The sequence below is a fragment of the Pan paniscus genome, chromosome 6, assembly GCF_029289425.2.
Source record: "Pan paniscus chromosome 6, NHGRI_mPanPan1-v2.0_pri, whole genome shotgun sequence".
NCBI classification, from domain to species: Eukaryota; Metazoa; Chordata; class Mammalia; order Primates; family Hominidae; genus Pan; species Pan paniscus.
Window position 1 is genome coordinate 196,104,241 of NC_073255.2, and position 22,402 is coordinate 196,126,642.

Here is a 22,402-nt window from a genome sequence, read left to right on the forward strand (position 1 = left end):
GTCCTATAACCGACCAGGTTTTGTTTCTCTCCTGTAAACAGGAGAGTCCAGCACAAGGAAGAACCCTCTGCTCTAACCCTTACCAAAAAAAATAACCTGATGTCCTTCTACCTACCTTACAAAACCCTCTGTTCTGCTATTATTCAGTGGATTTCAAGACCAAATCAGTACATTTACATTGCTGATAGTGACGTCAATTACTAACGTTTTGGGCAATCTCTCAAAATCAAGGGGATGATCAAAAGGGGGAATTTGTTAAATTAAGCTTAGCCTAAAGCTGCCTCCTCATATATTTTAAGTTCACCCTTAAGGTTTCTATACACGGTAAATTGAAACCTAACTGGATGTGTAAACAGACTAGCCTATTCTTGTGCCAATCACCAAGTTTTGGCCAATTAAAGTGGGCCAACTGTTCAAATTGTGTTCAAATAAGGCAAACTCTAAGCTGTAATCAATCTGGCTGTTGCTGAACTTCACTTCTGTTTTCTGTCTGTCACCTTCCATTTTCTGCCCATAAATGTTCTTCTGCCACATGGCTGTGCTGGAGTCTCTCTGAGCCTGCTGTGGTTTGGGAGGCTGCCTGATTCATGAATCATTCTTTGCTCAATTAAATTTTGTTAAATTAAATTTGTCTAAGGTTTTTCTTTTAACAAGTGCATACTCAGAAAGACATGAGAAAGCCTCAACTCTCATCTTGGGCTGACCTTAATATGCTGAGCAAACAGCAAGGGAAGGTTAAGGCAGAATTGCTCATTACCTACTAATGTTTGAAGTGTGCCCCATCACTCATAGAGACCCCCTCAGCAAATAGTGAAAGACTTATTGGTTCCAAGCACTTAAGGAAATCACTATCCATTCATTATCTGACCTTTAAGCTAGCCAAGTAGAGACTTCAGTGCTCATATACGAAAGAGAATACAGACTTGGCAGAATTATTTCTTTAAAGTCAGTAAACAAACAATAAAAGCTACCAAAAAATGCCCCAGCAACAATAACAAACCCTGGGGAGGTTGCAAAATCTGATTCCTGGGGTTTTCACACTATAATATTTAAAATGTCAATTTTTAAGAAAAAATTGCAAGACACAAAAAGAAACAAGAAAGTACAGCCCATATGCAGGAGAAAAAAGCAATCAATGGAAAGTGTCCCTGTGGAAGCTCACATGATGAACTTACTCATGAAAGACTTTAAACCAGATATTCCAAATCTACTCAAAGAAATTTTAAAAAATTCTTAAAGAACTGAAGGAAAGTATGAGAATAATGTCATACCAAATAGAAAATATCACGCAATTGAAATTATTAAGAAACAGAAATTCTGGAGTGGAAAAGTACAATAACTAACTTGAGAAGTACAAGAGAAGTATAAACATCTTGCCTAAAACCTTTCCTCAAGCTTTGTCGCTTTGCCTCAAGCTCCACCAATCATTGTATTCTTCTTGAAGCAAAGCAACAATAGGTTGGAAGGGTTTTAGGCAGGATGTTTATCAGGCAGGAGCTCATTTATTGTGACATATTCCCTCTTTAAAAATGTAAATATTATTGGGAAAGTTTAGCTTCTCATCAATCCATCCAATCTTCTTGTGCATTAGTTCCATGTCACTAACAGACTGACCACCCTTAGAATGCAGGGTCTTGGTTGAGTGACAGCTGTGGAGGAGAGTCAAGGGAAGGTTCACAGCCACTCTTGGCATTTACTCAGCATGGATACATGAGCTGCACTAAGGATTCTTCGTTTTGACATTTTAGCCAGAGCTGACTCTGCCCCACGCATCACACAAAGAAAATAGAAGGCACATAAAGAAGATTCTGAAGGCATTAATAAATGGAGCTGTAAGGTGTGAAATAGACACAGAGCAGCACCACTACTGCAAGCCAATGACCAATGGAGAAGGAACACGTTTGACAAAGAGTACAAAAATAGATCCTGAGAGCTCAAATTTAACTCTATCAGCATTAAGTCAACACAACTAGAACAAACATTCATATTAGGTCCTGTTTCTCAAACATAAAACAAACATTTAAATTTCCCAGTTGGATTTGCCATGTATAGCCAGGAAAAGCAGGCCCGGTTATGAGATCCAGGACGTAGCCAAAAGGTGACAAGAAATCATCTCAGGGAGTGGACTTTCTTTCCATCCCCAGTTCTTAGAGTTCCTAGGCATTGTAGATCAAGAAAACAAAATAAACTCAGTAAAATGTTCTCATGGAAAAAAGCCAAAGGCTAGCCCTGATAAGAGCCTGTTTAAGCACAAGAGGCAAATACCTGTGATCTAATTTGACTTCTCTGTAGAAAATCTCTTGCTAAAAGATACTAACATGTGGATGTTAAATGTTTGGCCCAATTCTGCCATTTGTTAGCTGTATGACCTATGCAGTCTACTTAACATTGTTGGGCATCTTTTTTTCTATCTGTACAAACAGGAATAATAATATCTGCCTCATAAGCATCTCATGATAATTTCCTGATATATTACATAAGAAGCACTTAGTATAGGGCCTGACACGTAATTAGTACTCCGGGATTTGTATCTGTTGTTACTGTATTAACAATGATGCCTCTATCAGTTCTGCCTGAGTGCCTCAATATGCAACTCAGGAGAGCTATTTCTTTGGGGCTTAGACATTTGTCCCAGGAATTTTTCTTTCAAAATGTAAAAAAGTTTAGGAGGTGGTCATATATTAAGAGTTTCCATTAGTAATGCCTTTGTATTTGTTAATAGCCAGAAACTTGATCTCCAATTATTTAGCAAAAGACTGAGCTCTTGGAAAATGAAATGTGAGGTCAATATGCTTTTACTTGGTGGGGGGGTTAATTTTTTGCGTCTGAAGCCATGTGGGAGACATGCCCTGATTGTGATCCCTTGAACAGTTAGGGGCCAGGTGGGAGTTTGGGATGTGGGAACAGGACAGGGGTAAAAGTGGAGCCCTCAACACAGGAAGGAGGGGAGCACAGGGCAGCAGTGAGTCACTCTAGCCCCAGCATTGACTAGCATGTCCTAGCATGACTCCAGCATGCTGTCATTTGGAACAAATCTTGGATAGGATAAAACCTGAGTTTAATGAAATTATGGATTCTCAGAATTTTTAATCCAGAGGGTGCAAGAAATTACACAAACCAAGTGGTCAGGGCCGTGAACAATAGCCACACTCAGAGAACTGATCAGGGTCAGCATAGAAACAGCCCGACATGACTGCTTGTGGTCTGTGACTCAACTGTATCATCTGGATTGACTTTCTAAATGTGAAGTTTCAGCCAGTCCCTAAAATCCACAGACAGACTAAAGTTCCAGCAGGGGACCCACACTGAACTCTGTGGTAACCAGTTTTAAACTGACAAACCAAAGACCTATTTGAACAAACCACTTTCCCTCATCATACCTCATGGGTTTGCTTTCAGGAGTGTGAGACCATGGTGGAGAAGTTGTCCTCACTGGGACCTCTCTCAGCATATACCTGTATACAGGTAAATCCCCAGTGCTCTTAACTGAATGTCTCTGCATTATCTTGGAGGTTCTGCAGAAACCTCATGACCCATAGTCTAACTCTTCTGTACTGGGTTATGACTTCCCCACCTTCACTTGCAGTGAGCTTGGGCTAGCACTACTATGTTTCACAGGCTCTCTGCACTGAGATATCAATTTCTACACCTGCCATCATGTTAGAGAGTTGCATAATGGAATTTAAAAGCTTTGTATTACCACTATTTAAAAACATATCTGGCTGGGCCTGGTGGCTCATGCCTGTAATCCCAGCACTGTGGCAGACCAAGGCAGGCAGATCACGTGAGGTCAGGAGTTCGAGACCAGCCTGACCAATATGGTGAAACCCTGTCTCTACTAAAAATACAAAAATTAGCCGGGCGTGGTGGTGGGTACCTGTAATCCCATCTACCTGGGAGGCTGAGGCTGGAGAATTGCTTGACCCTGGGAGGCAGAGGTTGCAGTGAGCTGAGATCATGCCACTACACTCCAGCCTGGGTGACAGAGTGAGACTCCATCTCAAAAAAAAAAAAAAGAAAAAAATATATATGTATATGTCAGAACACAGATATTCCTGAGAAGCAGCTACCTCCCATGACTCACTCTGTTTGGCATTGCTAATTATTCAGCTGACTCTTGCAAGAATGAGTTGTTGAGCTGAGGGCCAAGACCTTGAGAATAGAGCAGGGAAGAGGCTGGGAGAGCTGTGCAGCAGGGATGGAAGCCTGTTTGAGCAGAGCTGTTTCTCAGCATCTCCACCCATGGTTTTTGTTTTTCTCCATTTGAAAGGTCTTTTAAAGCACAGGTCTATGGACACACAAGGGAGGAATCTAATTTGATGACATCACATGCACCACCCAAAAATCCATAGACCTTCTATGTCATTCCTTCAAACACTTCAGTCTGTCTCAATAGTTATGGTTCAAACTGGTAAAACAGAATTTGAGTTGCTTGGGCATTTCTTGCCTCCTTACTACATAAGATCAAGTGGGGAAGGTGAAAACCAGAACAAGTCACCCTGGGAGGCCCAAATGGGAAGTGTCAGTCATGCATTTGTGTATATTCAGTGTGAAGTGTAACCACCTGTCAGTCCATGTGACTGAAAATGTAGCTATGGGGGTTGCAAGGCTGGGTCAAATGGCCTGTGCTGTGACAGATTTGCACTGGGTTTCATTATTTACCATTATTAAAATAGACAATTATGGTGTTGGCTGTAAACAATAATCTATGACTGGCCATCATCTTAATGAAGATCAGAAAAGCATATCAACAAAAGTATAATACAACCAACAAACCACTAAGATGAATTTATAACTACAGCGAAGACACAATTACAAATTTTGAAATAGAGATGACTAAAACTGGAGTTTACTATGGTCTTTTTCCCAATAAATTATGTGGTTTTTTTTTCAGTCAAAGCTAATGGACATCAGGAATTGTGGGATATTCAGTGGCTGCACGTCAGGGAACCTGGGTCCCAGGTCCAGTTTTATCACTGACAAACTCTGTGAATTTGGCAAAGTTATCTGTGAAATAGTTGAACTGGATAGTCAACTATTAGTCATTAGTTCATTATCTTTTCACAACCAAAATAAAATGGGTTAACATAATTCTAAACAATTATATTTAAAATGAAAGATAAAAAGGAAAACAACAGGATTGTGGTTTTCAAACTCTTCCCTGAGAAACCATCAGGGCTCAGAGGAGTGAGGTAGCAGGACTCTAGGGTCCCAGCCCTTTTATATTTTCTTAAGTCTTATACATTGGGCTTCTCAATAATAGTTTGTCTAAAAACTCTAAGAATTTAAACTGAAAACGACTGCATTGGGTATTGCTGACAAATATGTCTTTTGTGTCCTATCTTTGCCTCCACTCTGTGCTTTCTTCACCTTAAATGAGTGCCACAGAACAAAAAAAATTCAGGAAACAGGCAAATCTACATTTTCTGATTATTCCATAAACTTTACAAAACATTCCAGAAAGTAAAAGGTCTACCCTGTCATAAGTGTGCTGCTGTAAGGGGCCTGTTTCCTCCTATAAGTTGTGACAAGCTGGGAACCAGGCTGTGGAAGATCTCAGGCCCTGGCCAGTCTGTCCAGGTGCTGCTGCTCTCAGTCTCCTGGATGGTGTGAGCATCACCAAATGAACAGAGCCCGTCCAGGTGCTTCTGTTGTCCGTCTCCAGGATAGTGGTGAGTATCATCAAACAAACAGAACTGTGTTCAGGTCCTGTGAAGGAACTCCCCCAATCTCCATAATTTAGCAGGAGACAAAATAAGGGTAATCACCCCAGCACCTGGATCCACTTAGATTAAGTAAATTTACTGAGGCTCCAGGGGGAGGTCTTCAAGACTCGGATCTTGGTTATAGATTTAAAGTAGTTAATCACTTATGTCTTTAGATGAATGCACATTTACACATAGCCATATAGCTTAGAATATATATAAGCTCTGGAAGACTTTGTAATTTTGAGTTGGTCTGGAGATATTTTCCAGGCCTTCTCCATGTAACTGGTTACAGAAATAAAAACTCACTTCCTCCGCGGTTCATCTGCATCTTATTATCGGGCAACCAGAAATAGCCGTCCGATCCTCAGTTTGGTCCAGGAATAGCACCAGACGGAGGAGCAGCACCAGTGAGACTCACGAGGGCATGGAGACTTTGGGATGGGGGCTGAAATGGGCTCATACTCATTCTTGAAGCCATGGACTCCTTCCAGGTCAATGGCCTCCCCAGTTGCAGGAGAATGGCTTTTCTGCGAAGAGGAGAAAATGATGCACTCCCAACTAGTACCTCGGACTCACAGCCTTCCCAGGGAGGAATAAAGAAATAGAAATGAGAATAACTAGAAATTATGAACAATTATTCCCTAAACTAGCACGTGTAAGTAAGAGTGATAAAATAACATGTTTGTAAACATGGAGGCATGTTTGTACATTCTCAGTAACATTAATGTTTCTGAGAGGAAGTCTAGCACTATATAAAGGAAAACTGTTTATGTCATTTGAACTGTATTGCACGTACAAAAAAAATGAAAGGAAAATCCCAAAAGAAGGTTATGTATAACTTATTAAAGAAAAAATTAAAACTGCAATGTCCAATATTAAAGTAATGCTGGTTGGGCGCGGTGGCTCATACCTATAATTCCACCATTTTGGGAGGCTGAGGTGGGCAGATCACTTGAGGTCAGGAGGTCGAGACCAGCCTGGCCAACATGGCGAAACCCTGTCTCTACTAAAAATAGAAAAATTTTCTGGGTGTGGTGGCAGGCACTTGTAATCCCAGCTACTCAGAGGCTGAGGCAGGAGAATCTCTGGAACCCAGGAGGTGAAGGTTACTGTGAGCCGACATTGCAACATTGCACGGCAGCCTGGGTGACAGAGCGAGACTCTGTCTCAAAAAAAAAAAAAAAAAAAAGATTAAATAGTCAATCATATAATCGTGTAAATGCCGTATGAGATAATGTTAAGCAAAAAATTAAGAAAACAATATTATTAGTAATTGTATCTGTGCACTCGTTGTTCAACAATGAACAGAAGATAATTTGGAGTGAAGGAGTTATTTAATTTTCATTAGTTTTTTTACCATCTGTGAAAGCAAAATAAATATTGGGGCCCCAAAATCACTAAGCTAAAGGGAAAAGTCAAGCTGGGAACTGCTTAGGACAAACATGCCTCCCATTCTATTCAAAGTCACCCTCTGCTTACTGAGATAAATACATATCTGATTGCCTCTTTTGGAGAGGCTAATCAGAAACTCAAGTGAATGCAACTATTTGTCTCTTATCTACCTATGACCTGGGAGTCCCTTCCCTGCTTTGAGTTCTCCCAACTCTGCTTTGAGTTGTCCTACCTTTCCAAACTGAACCAATGTTCATCTTACATATGTTGATTGATGTCTCGTATCTCCCTAAAATGTATAAAACCAAACAGTGCTCTGACCACCTTGGGCACATGTTGTCAGTACGTGTCAGTTGACGCTTATCCTCAACCTTGGCAAAATAAACTTTCTAAATTAACTGAGACCTGTCTCAAATTTTTGGGGTTCACACCCCAAAAGTATTTAAATTCAAATCTTGTAAAAACACTAAGCTATAACTCTATTTTAGCCACAGTCTTTCGTTTCTATGATTTGCCTGTTATTTCTTTGAATCAAGAAGACAACATTGGCTTTTAATTTTCTCACCCCTTCTCACCTGTGGAACTATATGTGATAGTTAATTTCAGGTGTCAACTTGGTTGGGTTAAGGGATGTCCAGATAGCTGGTGAGGTGTTATTTCTGGGTGCGTCTGTGAGCATGTTTCTGGCAGAGACTGGCATTTGAATCAGTGACTGAGTAAAGATCCACCCTCCCACAATGTGAATGGCTCCATCCCATTCATCAAGACCCAGATAGAACCAAAAGGCATAGGAAAGGCAAATTTGTTATCTCTCCTTGAGCTGGGCACCATCTTCTGCCCTTGGACATCAGGATTCCAGGTTCTTAGGCCTTTCAGTCTCTAGGACTTACATCAGTGGCCTCCAATATCTCAGACCTTTGGCCTCAAACTGTGAGTTACACCATCAGCTTTCTTGGTTCTCAGACCTTTTGACTTCCCCTTTATCTTTTCAAACAGACTAACTTTTGAACCTCTGGGATTCTGGCCTATCTTTTTGAAGGCTGGTACAGAAAGTGATTTGAGGAGTCATCTCATACAGCAGAAGACTACCAATGTACTAGACATACTCTATTCCCATCAGTGTATTTTTGTGAAACCATATTGCCCTAATCTTACTTAGCATAAATATCTGGAGCTTAGTTTCTTTTTTCTCCCCTAAGCATAAACCTCTTTCTCAGCACCTGAGTTCTAGTCTGGGAGTTTTGAAGAGTTATTTTATTCCTGTTTCCAGAATATGGTACAACTTTCTTTCAAGCCAACATGCCCCTAAGGAGAAAAGCCATCTTTGTGGTTTACTTAGCATTCGTTGATTGCCTTGTTTGTTTTTTTTGTCAGCCTTGCATGTTCTGTTAATTTGGCCTAGTGCATCCTGAGGTAATAGAGCATTTCCAAACTTAAAAATATAAACACAAAGGTAAGAAAAAATGCAGAGAGAAGAGGTACATTTATGTCTGGACCTCACAGAAATAACACAGTTGCTCTTGGTTGTGGGTAGGATATTGGGAAACCCACAGGAATTTCCACCTGCGGGCTGGAAATAGGAGTGATCTGAATAAGTAGCTCAGGATAATAATCAACTCACAACTATCTTTTAAAAGAAACCTCGATTCTGAGTAAGATCCTTTCCCCATACTCTTTTAGTCAAAACTTCAGATTTGCTGTTTTCATCTTTCCTGTACTATCACAACTTCTGATCATCTATGGGACTAGGTGGGAGGTGTTTCATCTTATTCTGGGTTAAGGTCTCAAGTCATCTCAAAGAGCCAAAATTACAGGCTGTGGGGTTCCTTATATCACCTGTAAGTTCTGATGACACAGAGGTAGATTTCTCTGAATCATGCCAATGCAGGCAACTTTCCCCCTCACATCTAAGGAGCTTGCTGCTTCATGAGTTGAGCAGTAGTTTGGCTTGGGTAGGCTGTGTGGCACACCCTTATCTCAACTATATTCAGTCAAAAATGGTGCCTCCTGGGGGCCTGATGCATCCTGAGATAACCTGGCACATGACAGATTGTCACCTCTCATCTTGTTCTTTCTGGGCACATACACATTGTTTAGATTTTGCTTTGCTGTGCATAAACAGTCAAATGCATGCATGATGTGACTCCCCTGTATACCTTACAAAGCATACACACCTGTGTGACTTATGTTATCCTCAGTGCTTACCTGCACTGTGGGGCTCTTAGAGGCTGATGAACTGTGCAGAGAAGAGAAGACAGCAGAGGGCAGGACCCTGTGGACCACCAAGTCTTGGCAGGAGGGAAATTGAAGAGGACCAGACAGAAAAAAAGAGGAGCCCACAAAGGATGCTTAAAGAGAAGAATTGCCAGAAAGTAGAAGGAAAAACAGGAGAGTGCAGGGTCCTGGATCCCAAAAGAGGCAACTCTGAAAGAGGGAATAGTCATTGCCAAGTGCTGCAGGGGTGTCCGCAGTGACTGAGTCTAAGGGAGCTGGCGTTTGGCATTAGGCAGCATCTACAGCTGACTTCTCTGTGGAGCCACAAGCCCATCTTCCCCCTTTTCCCTTTGAAAAAGTTTTAAAGGAGACGGGAAGTCTACTGCTGCAGGAGGACACAAAGTCTGCATCATTTAAAAATAAGTGTGCCAAGGGAAAGAAAAAAAATGACAGATGTAATAGTAATAGCAGTAATTACTAGCCTACCAACCTACCAATCAACCAACCTACCAACAAACCGACCAACCAACCAACCAACCAACCTACCAACCTGCTGCCTTCAAGGTCAGCAGCTGAACTCTTTCTCTCTCTGGGCATGAGCAAGCTGAGCTGTGTCCTTGCTCCCTCCTGTCCATCTGCAAGATGGACAGCTTTGGCTCTCTCCTTCTCTTTGGGTGTGAGTGTTTGCACATGAGCCATGTTGAGCTCTATACACAGTGTCAGCAGGGCAATTATACCTTTATCAGACAATAGTGGCTCGAGCCAAGAATGAACTTACACAAGCAGTTGTATAATAAGTGGAGGTGTGCGCCTGTGTTCCAAACTCACTGAGTCATGCATGCCTGGATATTCACCTCAGCCTGTTCCTTGACCAAAGCACATCCATGTACCTTACAGGAGTGAATAGACTTTACTAAAATAATTCAGCCAATTACTAAACAAATAATTAAATAATAGTAACAAGCTCCAAGGGGGATTGTCAGTACACAGAGTTGCTACAATATATTATCTAAAATGTCCAGTTACAACAATAATTATAAAGTGTGCCATGTAACAGGAAAGTATGTCCCATATACTGGGCAGGGGGTGAGCAGGAGTGAGCAGAAACTGCCATTGAGAGTGACCAGTTGTATGATTTAACAGAAAAAAAGACTCTAAGTTAGACATAAAGTTTGATTAAAGAAGTAAATGGGCTCGGTGTGGTGGCTCACGCCTGTAATCCAAGCACTTTGGGATGCCAAAGCAGGTGGATCTTTTGAGGCCATGAATTTGAGACCAGCTTGGTCAATATGGAGAAACCCCATTTATCCTAAAAATACAAAAAAAGCCCAGTGTGGTACCTGTCTGTAGTCCCAGCTACTCAGAAGGCTCAAGCATGAGAATTGCTTGAACCCAAGAGGTGGAGGTTGCAGTGAGCTATGATCATGCCATTGTGCTCCAGCCTGGATGACAGAGCAAGACCCTGTCTCAAAAAAAAGAAGTAAATGAAGGTATGATAATAATATTGCATCAAATTGAGAATATCAATAAAGAGAGTAATTATAAAAAAATAACTAAATGGAAATTCTTGAGAAATTCAACAACTGAAATGAAAACCTTATTGTAGGGACTCAACAGGTTTGAACTAGCAGAAAAAAAAGAAGAAGCAAATTTGAAAAAAAGATTAATAGATGTTATGCAAGCTGAAAAATAGGAGAAAAGAATGAAGAAAAAAATGAACAAAGCCTCACTGAAATGTGGAACACCATCAGGTACACATATATGCTTATTAGGATTACTAGAAAGAGAGGAGAGACCGAAGGGACCAGAGAAAATATATGAAGAAATAAGGGTGGAAAAAAATATCAAATTTATTGAAAAACAATAACCAACAGATTCCAAAAGCTCAATAAACTCCTAGTAAGGTAAACTCAAAGAGATCCACAAACAAATGCATCATAGTAAAAATGCTGAAAGCCAAAGATAAGGAGAAAATTATGAAAACAGCAAAGAAAAATGACTCATTACTTATAATGGAATCCTAGTAAGATTGACAGCTGACTTCGCATCACAAAAGATGGAGGCCAGAAGACAATGGGATAGCATATTCAAAATTTTCAAAGTAAAAATCTGTCAACTAAGGATCCTATATCCAGCAAAGGTATTATTCAAAACTGAAGTAAAAATAAAGGTTTTCCCAGATAAACAAAAACAGATAATTTATTGCTTGCAGACCCACCTTATAAGAAATACTAAAGGAAGTTCTACAGGCTGAAATCAAGTGATTCCGTATAGTAATTTGAACACACACACACACACACACACACACACCCCAGTAAAGATAGTTATGTAATTATTTTAAAAAATACATAAATGCATACTTTTTCTCCTGTATTCTCATAAATTATTTAAAAAGTAACCATACACAGGCTGGGCACGGTGGCTCATGCCTGTAATCCCAGCACTTTGGGAGGCTAAGACAGGTGGATCACGAGGTCAGGAGATCGAGACCATCCTGGCTAATACAGTGAAACCCCATCTCTACTAAAAATACAGAAAATTAGCTGGGCGTGGTGGTGGGTGCCTGTAGTCCTAGCTACTCAGGAGGCTGAGGCAGGAGAATTGCTTCAACCCAGGAGGCAGAGCTTGCAGTGAGCTGAGATCACACCACTGCACTCCAGCCTGGGTGACAGAGCAAGACTCTGTCTCAAAAAATAAAAAATAAATAAAAAGTAACCATATACAATAATGTGTATATAATGTTGGACCTATAGCATACTATAGCATATTGAGAAAGAATATGGTTGCTTATTGATTAAGCTCTGTTGAGACCAGGCCCTTCCCCAATGATATGAAGGTCAAATCCCCTTGAAGATGCCCAATCATATATCCTGCCCCAGGAGAGGGTGAAGTGTGGAGGCACCACCAGATTCTGTCATCACTGGGGACACAGGGAGGAGCACCTAAAATACTCCTACAGTGTGGAGCATTAAAGCCCCTACAATGTGGCCACCACTTTAGAGAAGTGATCTTGTCTTCCCACAGCTTCTTCAACACCTTTTTGTCATAGTCTTACCAATCAACACTTGACCTGTTTTAAAGAGTGTGCTCAGGGGGCTGTTGGTCCCGCCTTTTCCCCACTTAGCTGTTTTTCTTAAGGAAAGAGAAAGCATTCTGTCACAAGTATGAGGGCACAGAGACAGAGGGAAACTTAAGGAATGAGTGGGTAGAAGTGAAATGCACTTGACCAGCCTGAGAAGACGGGAGTCAATGCCAGGATGGAGGATAGACAGTGGTAAGCTCATGATGGCCATGAACCATTGGCTTGAAAAGTTTGGGCCATCCAGTAACATCAATGGAAGTCACCAAAGAACTTTAGGCCAGATAGTTTAAAGTCTCAGTAACTATTAATAAACATAATTGGAAGTTAAGGAACTGTCTTAGAGATACTGGAAAGAATATCATCAGGAAAACTAAGTTTCATTTCTTATTTTGCTTGCAATTTTCATGGCTATATCCTTAAAGCTCTCTCCTTTGTGGATTGTGGGACAGTCTTGCTGCCAGTTTATGTGATGCTTTATTATGTAAACTAGGGTTTCTCTGATTCTAAAACACCTGACAAGTATTTTCTTTCCCTGATTAATTTTCTGTTTTAAAATTTTTCCTGATGTTTACCTGACAGCTTCACATTCTCAAAGGATGAGCAATAATATTCTTGCTAAACCAAATCCCCAGTCAAAAGAGCAAGCCAAAATTTTTGTTTTCCAGTAAAGAAATGTTATTACACAAAATTTTCCTGGAAACTTAACATTTTAAGGTTGGGTGGAACCTTAGAAATCATCTGCTGTGAATGTTTTTTTTTTTTTTTTCACAAATGAGCAAACTGATACATGGAGAGCTGTGTTCTATCCAACACCCCAATTAATAGCAGCAGGACTTGAACCTGGGCTTATTCACTCTTACACAGTGTTCTTTTCACGGTTTTTTTATTACAGAAAACAAATGACCCCAGAACAGGAGTTTATAAATATTTGGAGTTTTTAAATACATTTTAAGATACGAAGTTTTTGTATATTAAAAAATAACATATTTTTTCTACAAATTTATGTTGACTGCAGTAGATTTTCAAGAATATTTGATAAATTCCAGGAAAATTGGTTATGGTAGGTAGAAGTCAGTGGAAATCTCAGTGTTTAGTGATGAAAGGGATGGATTTGACTACTCTGTTGAATCCAGGTACACTTAAACAAATAACCGATAACAGATAGTAAAATAATTGCATGGCTACTTCCTGCTTGTCTCTGCTCAGCACCTCATAACTTCGTCTTCCTAAGATCCTGTCAGCCACATTCTGCTGTGTTTTCTCTGGCCCCACCACTCTTCTGTGCCTCATCTTACACATTCTCCATTTTGGTGACAAAGCTGGACTCTGTCTATTGGCCTCAGCAGGCTATTCTCTGCCTCGGTATCTAAGTGGCTTCTTGTCATTCTTTCCCTTATGACCTGTGTGACCTTGGCCAGCTACCTAACTGTGTGGACCTTCAGGCTCTTCACTCACGACCTGAAGGTGTTGAACTAGATCCACTCAGCAAACACTGATTAGGTGCCTACCACTTGCCAGCACTGTGGGAGGCACCAGGAATCCAAGATCCAGCAAAGAGCTGCTCCTAGACCTTAAAGAGCTCACAGTCTAGTACAACCTTGCCCTCAGTGTGTAACATGGGAGGTTACTCCTAAGGAGTGTGGCAAACATCACAAGGAAAAAAAGTGCTCTGTGGTTAAACACATTTGAGAAACCCTTGTTAAAACAAAGTGAAGGAGACTTTACCAGTATAGAACATCTCAGAGCTTTCAATATGAATATGACCTTCGTGGAATTTCAATGGAGAGCTATTTATTTCATTCAAGAAAGAGCTGTTCTATGGAACAGACTTTTCCAAATGCTGATCTACATGATGGATGGTTTCTAACTTCCTTTCCAAGGCTGTGATGTCTTATATCTGATGGAAATATTCAGTAGGCACCAAAAATATATAGAATTAAACCTCTCAGTGGCCAAAGGGTGATGGAACTGGTTGAACTCTTGAGATCTTTTATCTTTGTCAGCTACTCTATCTAGGACCAAAACCTGAAAGGATTTTTTTTTTTTTTGAGATGGAGTTTTGCTCTTGTTGCCCAGGCTGGAGTGCAGTGGCACAGTCTCAGCTCACTGCAACGTCCACCTCCCAGGTTCAAGGATTCTCCTGCCTCAGCCTCCCAAGTAGCTGGGATTACAGGCCCCTCCCACCACGCCTGGCTAGGATTATAGGCATGAACCACCACACCCGGCCTAAAAGTTCTCAACTGACATACATAATCATATTTAAACACATAGAGAGATAACTTATGTGGAGTAATAGTTGCAAGCTTAAATGCATCCAGATCTCCTCTGGAATAAATTATGCTTTGCCCCTTTTTTGTATTGAAGAGATATGAGAATATGCTCACAGTATCTGATCTTGCAATACTGCTTTAAATTCCAATAAAAAAACAAAGCAAAATTATTGTACATATTTTATGCTCATGAAAGAGATGGAGACACTTAACCCTTGGCACTGTTACAGAAAGAAAAACACTGAGAGTAGTACCAAAAGCAAATGGTCTCACTCACAAGCTACCTAAGAACATTTTAATACCTTAGACCAACTCTGAAATTTCAAAATCTTTAGTCTAAATCAGTGAGCAGAATTTTTGTTAAACTGCTAAAGTAGATTATACTTGATTATTCATCATTTTTTTCTAAAACTGTTTTTGCTAACTGTAATGAATTTCTATGATGTCAGTGTGGCTTTCTGCTGAATTACTGAAAATGCCCTAGAGGACTTAGAGTGAGCAGCAGCTACTGTGCATGAGCTTCATTATGCGAGACCTGATCCAAATTCCCAGTTGGTAATTCATGAATGTCTTTACTTTTTTGATACCCTGAGGATCCAGATGGTTTACAGCCTCTAATACCAAGAACTATAATAGAACAATTTGATAATTTTATTAATTGCTCTTATTAATGTTTGAGATTTAAAAATGAAAAGAAGTCTGTCAGTAAATTTTGGCTTTTAAGTCCTTCACACTCCAGCTTTTAACTTTAGTAATTAATTTCAGCTTCCTTTTCTCTGACAGTGATAACCTCAATACCAAATCTGAAAATATCTCTAACTGCATATCTCTTTTCCCCTCAAGTCACAAATCGAATCAGCCAGATTTTTTAGCACTTACCCTAATTTAGCAGCCTCCCAATATCTGAGTTCTTTAGTAACTGAGAAACTTTGGGTGCTATTCACAGAAATTTATTTTATTTATAAACAAAATGTGGCCCCAATTTGTCAACATTTTAATTGCCTTTGCAACATTGTTCCTCACTCCAACCCACCATGGAAATAAGTGCTGGCTTAAAGAGAAACCAAGGAGGACCTGCAGAATTAGAAGCAGGCAACAAGAAGACTGATGAGTATTAAATGGGACTCCCAAGAGAAGTTTTGCATGGGTCAACTTTCCTCCATGTCTGCATCTAGCTAGGGCTTAGCTGGCTTTTAGATGAATGGAATTCTGAGCCTAACAACCAACAGATACCTTTCTCTGTCCCTTAATGTCAGCAGAAGGAAGTGGAAATGTTTAGGTGAATGAGAAAATAAAAACAGCACATTTGAAACAAATGATCAAAATTAAGACCAGATCAGTATATTGTTTTTCAAGCCACACCAAGTGTTAGATGACTGGATTCGTTTGCATCTGGTTTTGAAAATTCTGTCTCAACATTCAACAGCCAGCACCTGTCGTGAGCAGTCTGAGGCTTTTTCAAGTAAGCTTCAAGTATCTGCTGTTGAATGCATTTGGTTAAACCTTGTTTCTCTTGAATGCACGTGTACAGTATACACTGGGCAGAGTCCACAGTGTGACACACATTGTTGAGTATGTCTCCTTTAAGTGAAGAGGTCAACCATGTGCCATTTGGTGGAGGAAGACACACTCTGCCCAGTCCATGCTTATGCAAAGCCACTGACCCCACCTCTGGAACTTTTTTTTTGCCTTGGGGTGAATATGCTAAGCTTTGTTACGATGAGAACACAGTTACTGGTTTTCTAGTATCCCTAACCACAAAAATCAATACCGGCTTAGTTTGCAAATTTTCTTAGCAAATCAAGATTAAATGCATGGCTTAGTTTGAAATTGGATATGGTCACGAATAAACCCTAAGTTTTAAAATATTGTTAAACAACTCTCTTCTCATCTCCATACATATCATATCTGACCAATGTCTTTATATGTGTATCCTATCATATCTGTTCACAGAATTCTTATTTCCCATTTGGCAGAAGAGGAAAGAGAGCTGCCAAAGAACAAATGATGTATCCTGGTGATGGGGCCAATCTTTGAATCCAAGCCCTGTCCCAAGATGTTTCTACTCTAAATACAGTGGAATCAGGAGAAGGATAAGCTACAATTTTTTCTCATGTGCGTATATGGAGCAGGTAACTGACAGGTTCTCAGGTGAGATTACTGACAAGCCAGGGGTTGCAGACTGAATTGTTATACCCAGTTTGTGACTCCCTATGGTTGGACAGAGTATACTTCCTTGACCATGTGACTTGTTTTGGCCAAAGGAATGATAGTGGATTTGACACAAGCAGGTTTTGAAATGTTTGTGGGGCTGCCCTTGCCTTCTCCTGCTTTGTCATCATCAGTTACTCCTGGGTATCTGTAACCCATTCAGCTTGAGCCTCAGAATAAGACAGATAGAGCATGCCTGGGCCATACCTGAACCTGGATCTAAGACCAGATGAGCTGAGTGAAGATCCTCAAACCTCAGCTGACCCACAAACTCAGGAGCAGAAAAAAAACTAAATTTGTGGTCACAAGACATTAAAATTTTAAGGTTGATTGTTACCCAGCTGACTGACCTATCAGATTATAGAGGGATGATAACAGTTATATGAAGAGGTAGCCCAGTGAAGAATGGGGTGAATTGGAGAAGTTTCGATGAAGAAGGTGAGTCTTGAACTGAGCCTTTACTTCCATCTCCTCCAAATCAGCCTAAGCCAGGCTAAATGAGTTAATTGTGATTGTTACTCAGACTAAAAGTATCTTAAATCTTCTAACATTGAAGTCTTGCCAAATACAGACTAGCTATCAAGGCTCAAGAGATCTTTGACATTAGCTGTAAACATTCACCTTCCAATGACTCCTGGGAAAAGAACAATCTCATGAGTGAAGTTTCAGCTTGCTTTGAAAATAGGAATAATAATCTAAAAGAAGCAAAATTGAAAATGAGATCTGAAGAAGTGTCCTGCTTTGCAAAGAAAGAAAGAGGCTTTCTCACCTCCTGCCCCTCCCCACAAACTCATCTCCATCTACACAGCTTTCTCCACTCACCTCCCATTTCACCTGAGCACTGTCTCTCTTCTCCAAGTTTATTCCTCCCCTCTCTGGATTCAACCTCTCCCTTTCACAACTTGTACTTTTCTTCCAATTTATAAACATTGTCATGTTTTCCTATCTTAAAAAAATTCTACAAAGAAAATAACCCTTATGCAACTTCATGTAACCCCTCCCTACCTTCCACCCTGCTCCTCACAGCCCTCAGCTCACTGGCTCTACATGGCTGTTGTCCAGAAGAGGCTGGAGGCCCAGGCCCTGCTCTGAGCTCCCCTATATCGTCTTCTTTACCTGGACTTCCCCAGCTGAATGATCCACAGGCCCTTCAAACTTAATCCACTGCTCTCAGTGCCACACCGGACGAGGATATGGGGACTAATGCTGAAAAGCCACAGGGTGTTGATAAGGCACTAGCGATAATCATTGACCTGAGCCCGTTCTTATTCAAATTTAGTAAGTGTACTTCAGACCGTCATCCTATGCCCAGAACTGCGACAGATGCTGCATCCTGGACTTGATGATTATTTTTTGAACGATCATGTGATGTTGCCTGGAGGTTGTGTAACTGCACCTGCTCCGGCAACTTTCATGACTCAGCACAGAGGAAGAAGCCGAGCGCGATTCTCCAACACACTGGGGTACGTACTGGCTGGCCTATGTCCTGGGTCGTCCAAGAGCAATAGTTGTTCACAATGACAGGTCAAGTCACCTCCAGAGTGTATATTATAACTAATGTAACCTATTTGAGAAAGAATAAAGGGTTTATGTTTTTTGAGAATATTTCCATTAGGCGGGCTTAGAAAATGTAGATACTTAAACAGTTTAGCATCTAGAAGACCATAGAACTATTAGAGAATCTGTTACTGAAAATTCGCCTGTCATTTTATGGCAGGATACTGGCAGAGTATTTTATCAGGCTGCAACATGGCTGCATTTTTCTCCTCATTACACAAGATGTATCCAAGACATTTTCCCTGTTTCAGGTCATTATTCATCTTGCGCAGCCACTGAGCAAAGCGGGTCACGGGGTCCTCAACTGTGAAGTGGCGACGTGAGACACACGACCTCCTGTAACCCTTCAGCCTCCAAGAGTCTGGGATTCAGTAGACACAAACTCGCTGTGAAGGATGGGGCCACTCACACAGGGGCGCGCCGCCCGCCTCACCCTCTGAGGGTGACTTTCCACAGCTGGGACTGCAGGACCCTGGGGCAGATTTATAAACTATGATCCCAGATGCACAGACCCAGAATAAACGCAGCCTGGCTTGTGTTGCTCAGGGGGTGACAAGGGGCACTGGGCAACCCTGCTGGCTGAGACTCAGCCCCAGCCACCTTCCAAGGTTCTAGAATGTTCCAGAACCAAAAAGAGAAGCAGATGGCTACAAGTGAGGGAAATACTATTTCTCAGTGATCATTTACAACCAGCAGCTCCTAAATGCTTTTTAAAAAGGTTGATGAGGGATCTAGAACTAGAAATACCATTTGACCCAGCCATCCCATTACTGGGTACATACCCAAAGGACTATAAATCATGCTGCTATAAAGACACATGCACACGTATGTTTATTGCGGCATTATTCACAATAGCAAAGACTTGGAACCAACCCGAATGTCCAACAACGATAGACTGGATTAAGAAAATGTGGCACATATACACCATGGAATACTATGCAGCCATAAAAAATGATGAGTTCATGTCCTTTGTAGGGACATGGATGAAATTGGAAATCATCATTCTCAGTAAACTATCGCAAGAACAAAAAACCAAACATATTCTCACTCACAGGTGGGAATTGAACAATGAGAACACATGGGCACAGGAAGGGGAACATCACACTCTGGGGACTGTTGTGGGGTCGGGGGAGAGGGGAGGGATAGCACTGGGAGATATACCTAATGCTACATGACGAGTTAGTGGGTGCAGCACACCAGCATGGCACATGTATACATACGTAACTAACTTGCACATTGTGCACATGTACCCTAAAACTTAAAGTATAATAATAATAATAATAAAAAGAGATTTTAAAAAAAAGTTGATGACTTCACTAACTCAAAGAGACACAGTCATTCCTGGAGGCAGGGAGTGCAGGAAGAGCCAGCAGGGTGCAGCAGCAGTCCTTGAAATAGCAGGAAAATCCCACTTGGACACTTTGTCTGTGCAGATCCACATCTCCATGGAGAAGAAGCCTAACTCCTAAGTTTAGATCTGCCTCTGTTTAGCATTCCCTGCACAGCATGACGGGAATGCAGAGGGGGATGACATTTGCTGACTGGTACATCTAAAGTCCTATCAAGGAAGAATGGGACTTGCCCTTAGGCCGAGAAGGCCCAGATGCGTCCGTCATCCCTGGCCAGCTCTTGTTCTTGGTGTGCCCACTGAGCAGCATGAGGGCAGCCTCAAAGACTCGCTTGCCGAGCAAACACTGCCAAATGTCACTGCACAAACCACTGAGTCAGGATCCTTCTCTGAAGGCTTCTCTGCCTACTGAGCACATAGAAACGAGTTTAAAATCTGCAGACAATTGATTTCAAGTGAAGATAGCTGGTGCTGAAATGATTCCAAAGTGGTGAGTTTGGGCAGCCTGACCAGCTGCTGCCATGGGGGGCTATGCAGAGCTGCCTGCCCTGAGGGCCATGCCTGGCACAGTGAGGCCTCTCAAAACCATTCTTGTGAATGCCCTGCTGCTCTCTCAGCACTCCATTTTCATGAACTATTTTGAAGTCAGTGGAAATGGGTACCCTTCTCAGGGCCCTGGCTATGGTTTGAACATGTCCCCAAAGTTCAGGTGTTAGAAATTTAACCCCAGTGCAACCATGCTGAGTGGGAGCCTTAAGAGGTGATGGGGTCACGAAGGCTCTGCCCTGCTGAATGGATTAATGCCATTATCATGGGAGTGGGTTTGTTGTGAAAGTGAAATCAGCCCTTCCTCACTGTCTCACCACATGGTGCCTTCTGCCATGTTATAAGGCAGCGAGAAGCCCTTGCCAGATGCAGCCCCTTAATCTGGGACTTCCCAGCCTCCAGAAGCATAAGCCAAATAGACTTCTACTGTTTATAAATTACCAAGTCTGTGGTATTCTGTTACAGCAGCAAAAAGCAGACTAAGACAGTTGGTCTTCAGAGAGCAGACATTTTCATATTTGAGGATATTTCATCCTTCAGGGATACTTCTCTTATTTTCTCTAAAAGTAAGAAAAATAAAAGCCAGATAGGAAGAACAATGAGTGAACACCATACTTTTTCTCACACCCCAAGTGGAAAATATACCTTTCTTAAATAAGTGAGTGAACAGTCCTGGATGGCTTCACAATAGCATGTTGTAGAATCAATGCATTCTTCTTAAAACTGCCTATAAAAAGAAAAAAACTATATTCAACAGCTGCAATGCTGTGCTCTTTTATTCCACCACAATGCTGGAATTATAAGTACAATTCTCCCTTTGCATCCCTCTTGCATCAACCGAAAGTTGAGTTGCGAAGTGGAGTGAAAACTATTAAATAATCACCATATACATTTGTTTTTGAATATTCACTTGTCTGCAAAAACGTGGTTTTACCACATCTTTAGCTAATATCCTCTAAAGAAAGTGAACAACTTTAGTCCATGGGAAGTACATTATGAGGCCTCAAAGCGAAGATGCTGATAAACCTCAATCCTTTCTGCTTCAGTGTAAGCCTTTCCGTCTTGAACTATATGTGTTAACAAACAAGTGAAGTTTTTTTGTTTTTGCTATGAGTTCAGGAGACAGGGAAAGATGGGTAACCCACAGCCTCGTGTCTGGCAGAGTGAAAGGGTGGGCTGGTTCCTGGTATACTGATGTTCTCAGTGTCTACAGGTCCCTTTGTGCAAAGCAGCCTGCCCTGCAACGTCCTCTTTCAAGAGCTGTTTGGACCTCAGCTTTCCCAGGCTCTGACCTCCCTCATGCTTGAATGGATACTACAGCCAGTTAGATCAGTGTCATCCAATTTGAGAAGTCACACTCCTCAAACACCCCAAAGACCTGAGACTCGAGAAATCCTTATCTGAGGGACCAACATGTAGTTCAGTAAGAAAACACTTTTAAATTGTGAATTAACAGTAAAAAAGAGAAGTATTTTCTTTACAGCATTTAACTTGAAAAGAATTCATCATAAGTGCTGTGATGGATTTGAGGTGACTGTCAGTTTGGCACCAGAAATATGTTTCTCAAACACACATAGTTCCCAAGAATATACCAACGAACCTCATAGGTTCTGAAGACCGCAGTTAAAGAAACACATTTTGATATGGTTCCTCTTATATCTAGGTTCATTTTCTCCAAATAACTATACCTTCATTCATTAATGTGTCATTTCTTTCAGGAACTATTTTCTGAGTCTCAAACATATTTCATAGCACTCTCGAGCTTGAGGTTCTGCCTGAACACGCTCCTCCTCCTTTTCTTTTGTGACTCTTCATTTCATATGGAGTTAAACCTGAGCTCCTATATGTGGCTTTCATAATTATCCAAGAGTATTTTCTGGACATTTCCAATTCTGACCCATTTCTGTAGTCCCAAAAGAACTCTTAGCACACGGCTCTGTCCATTTACTTAACTTATTCATTTCTTTAGTAACCACTGGCTGCATTCTAATTTCTTCAGAGAACTGTGCCAGGCACTTCCTGGGGTTCAAAGAAAAATTCAGCAGAGTCCTCCTTCATGACAGACCCTGCCATC

At 41.1% G+C, this 22,402-nt stretch overlaps 1 long non-coding RNA gene across 7 annotated transcripts in view; it reads right to left on the minus strand.

The window, feature by feature from the left end:
* Positions 1–8,352: 8,352 nt before the first annotated feature.
* Positions 8,353–22,402, minus strand: part of LOC134730727 (uncharacterized) — a 35,039-nt gene continuing 20,989 nt past the window's right edge. For 4 of the 7 annotated variants that reach the window (XR_010112679.1, XR_010112678.1, XR_010112677.1 and 1 more), the window contains 2 exons: positions 20,974–21,055; positions 19,238–20,888 (listed from right to left, as the gene is read on the minus strand). This is a non-coding gene — a long non-coding RNA (uncharacterized LOC134730727). Of the gene's footprint in view, positions 18,442–19,237; positions 20,889–20,973; positions 21,056–22,402 lie in introns of those variants that run through there. The other 3 variants (XR_010112681.1, XR_010112682.1, XR_010112680.1) reach the window with 1 other exon arrangement.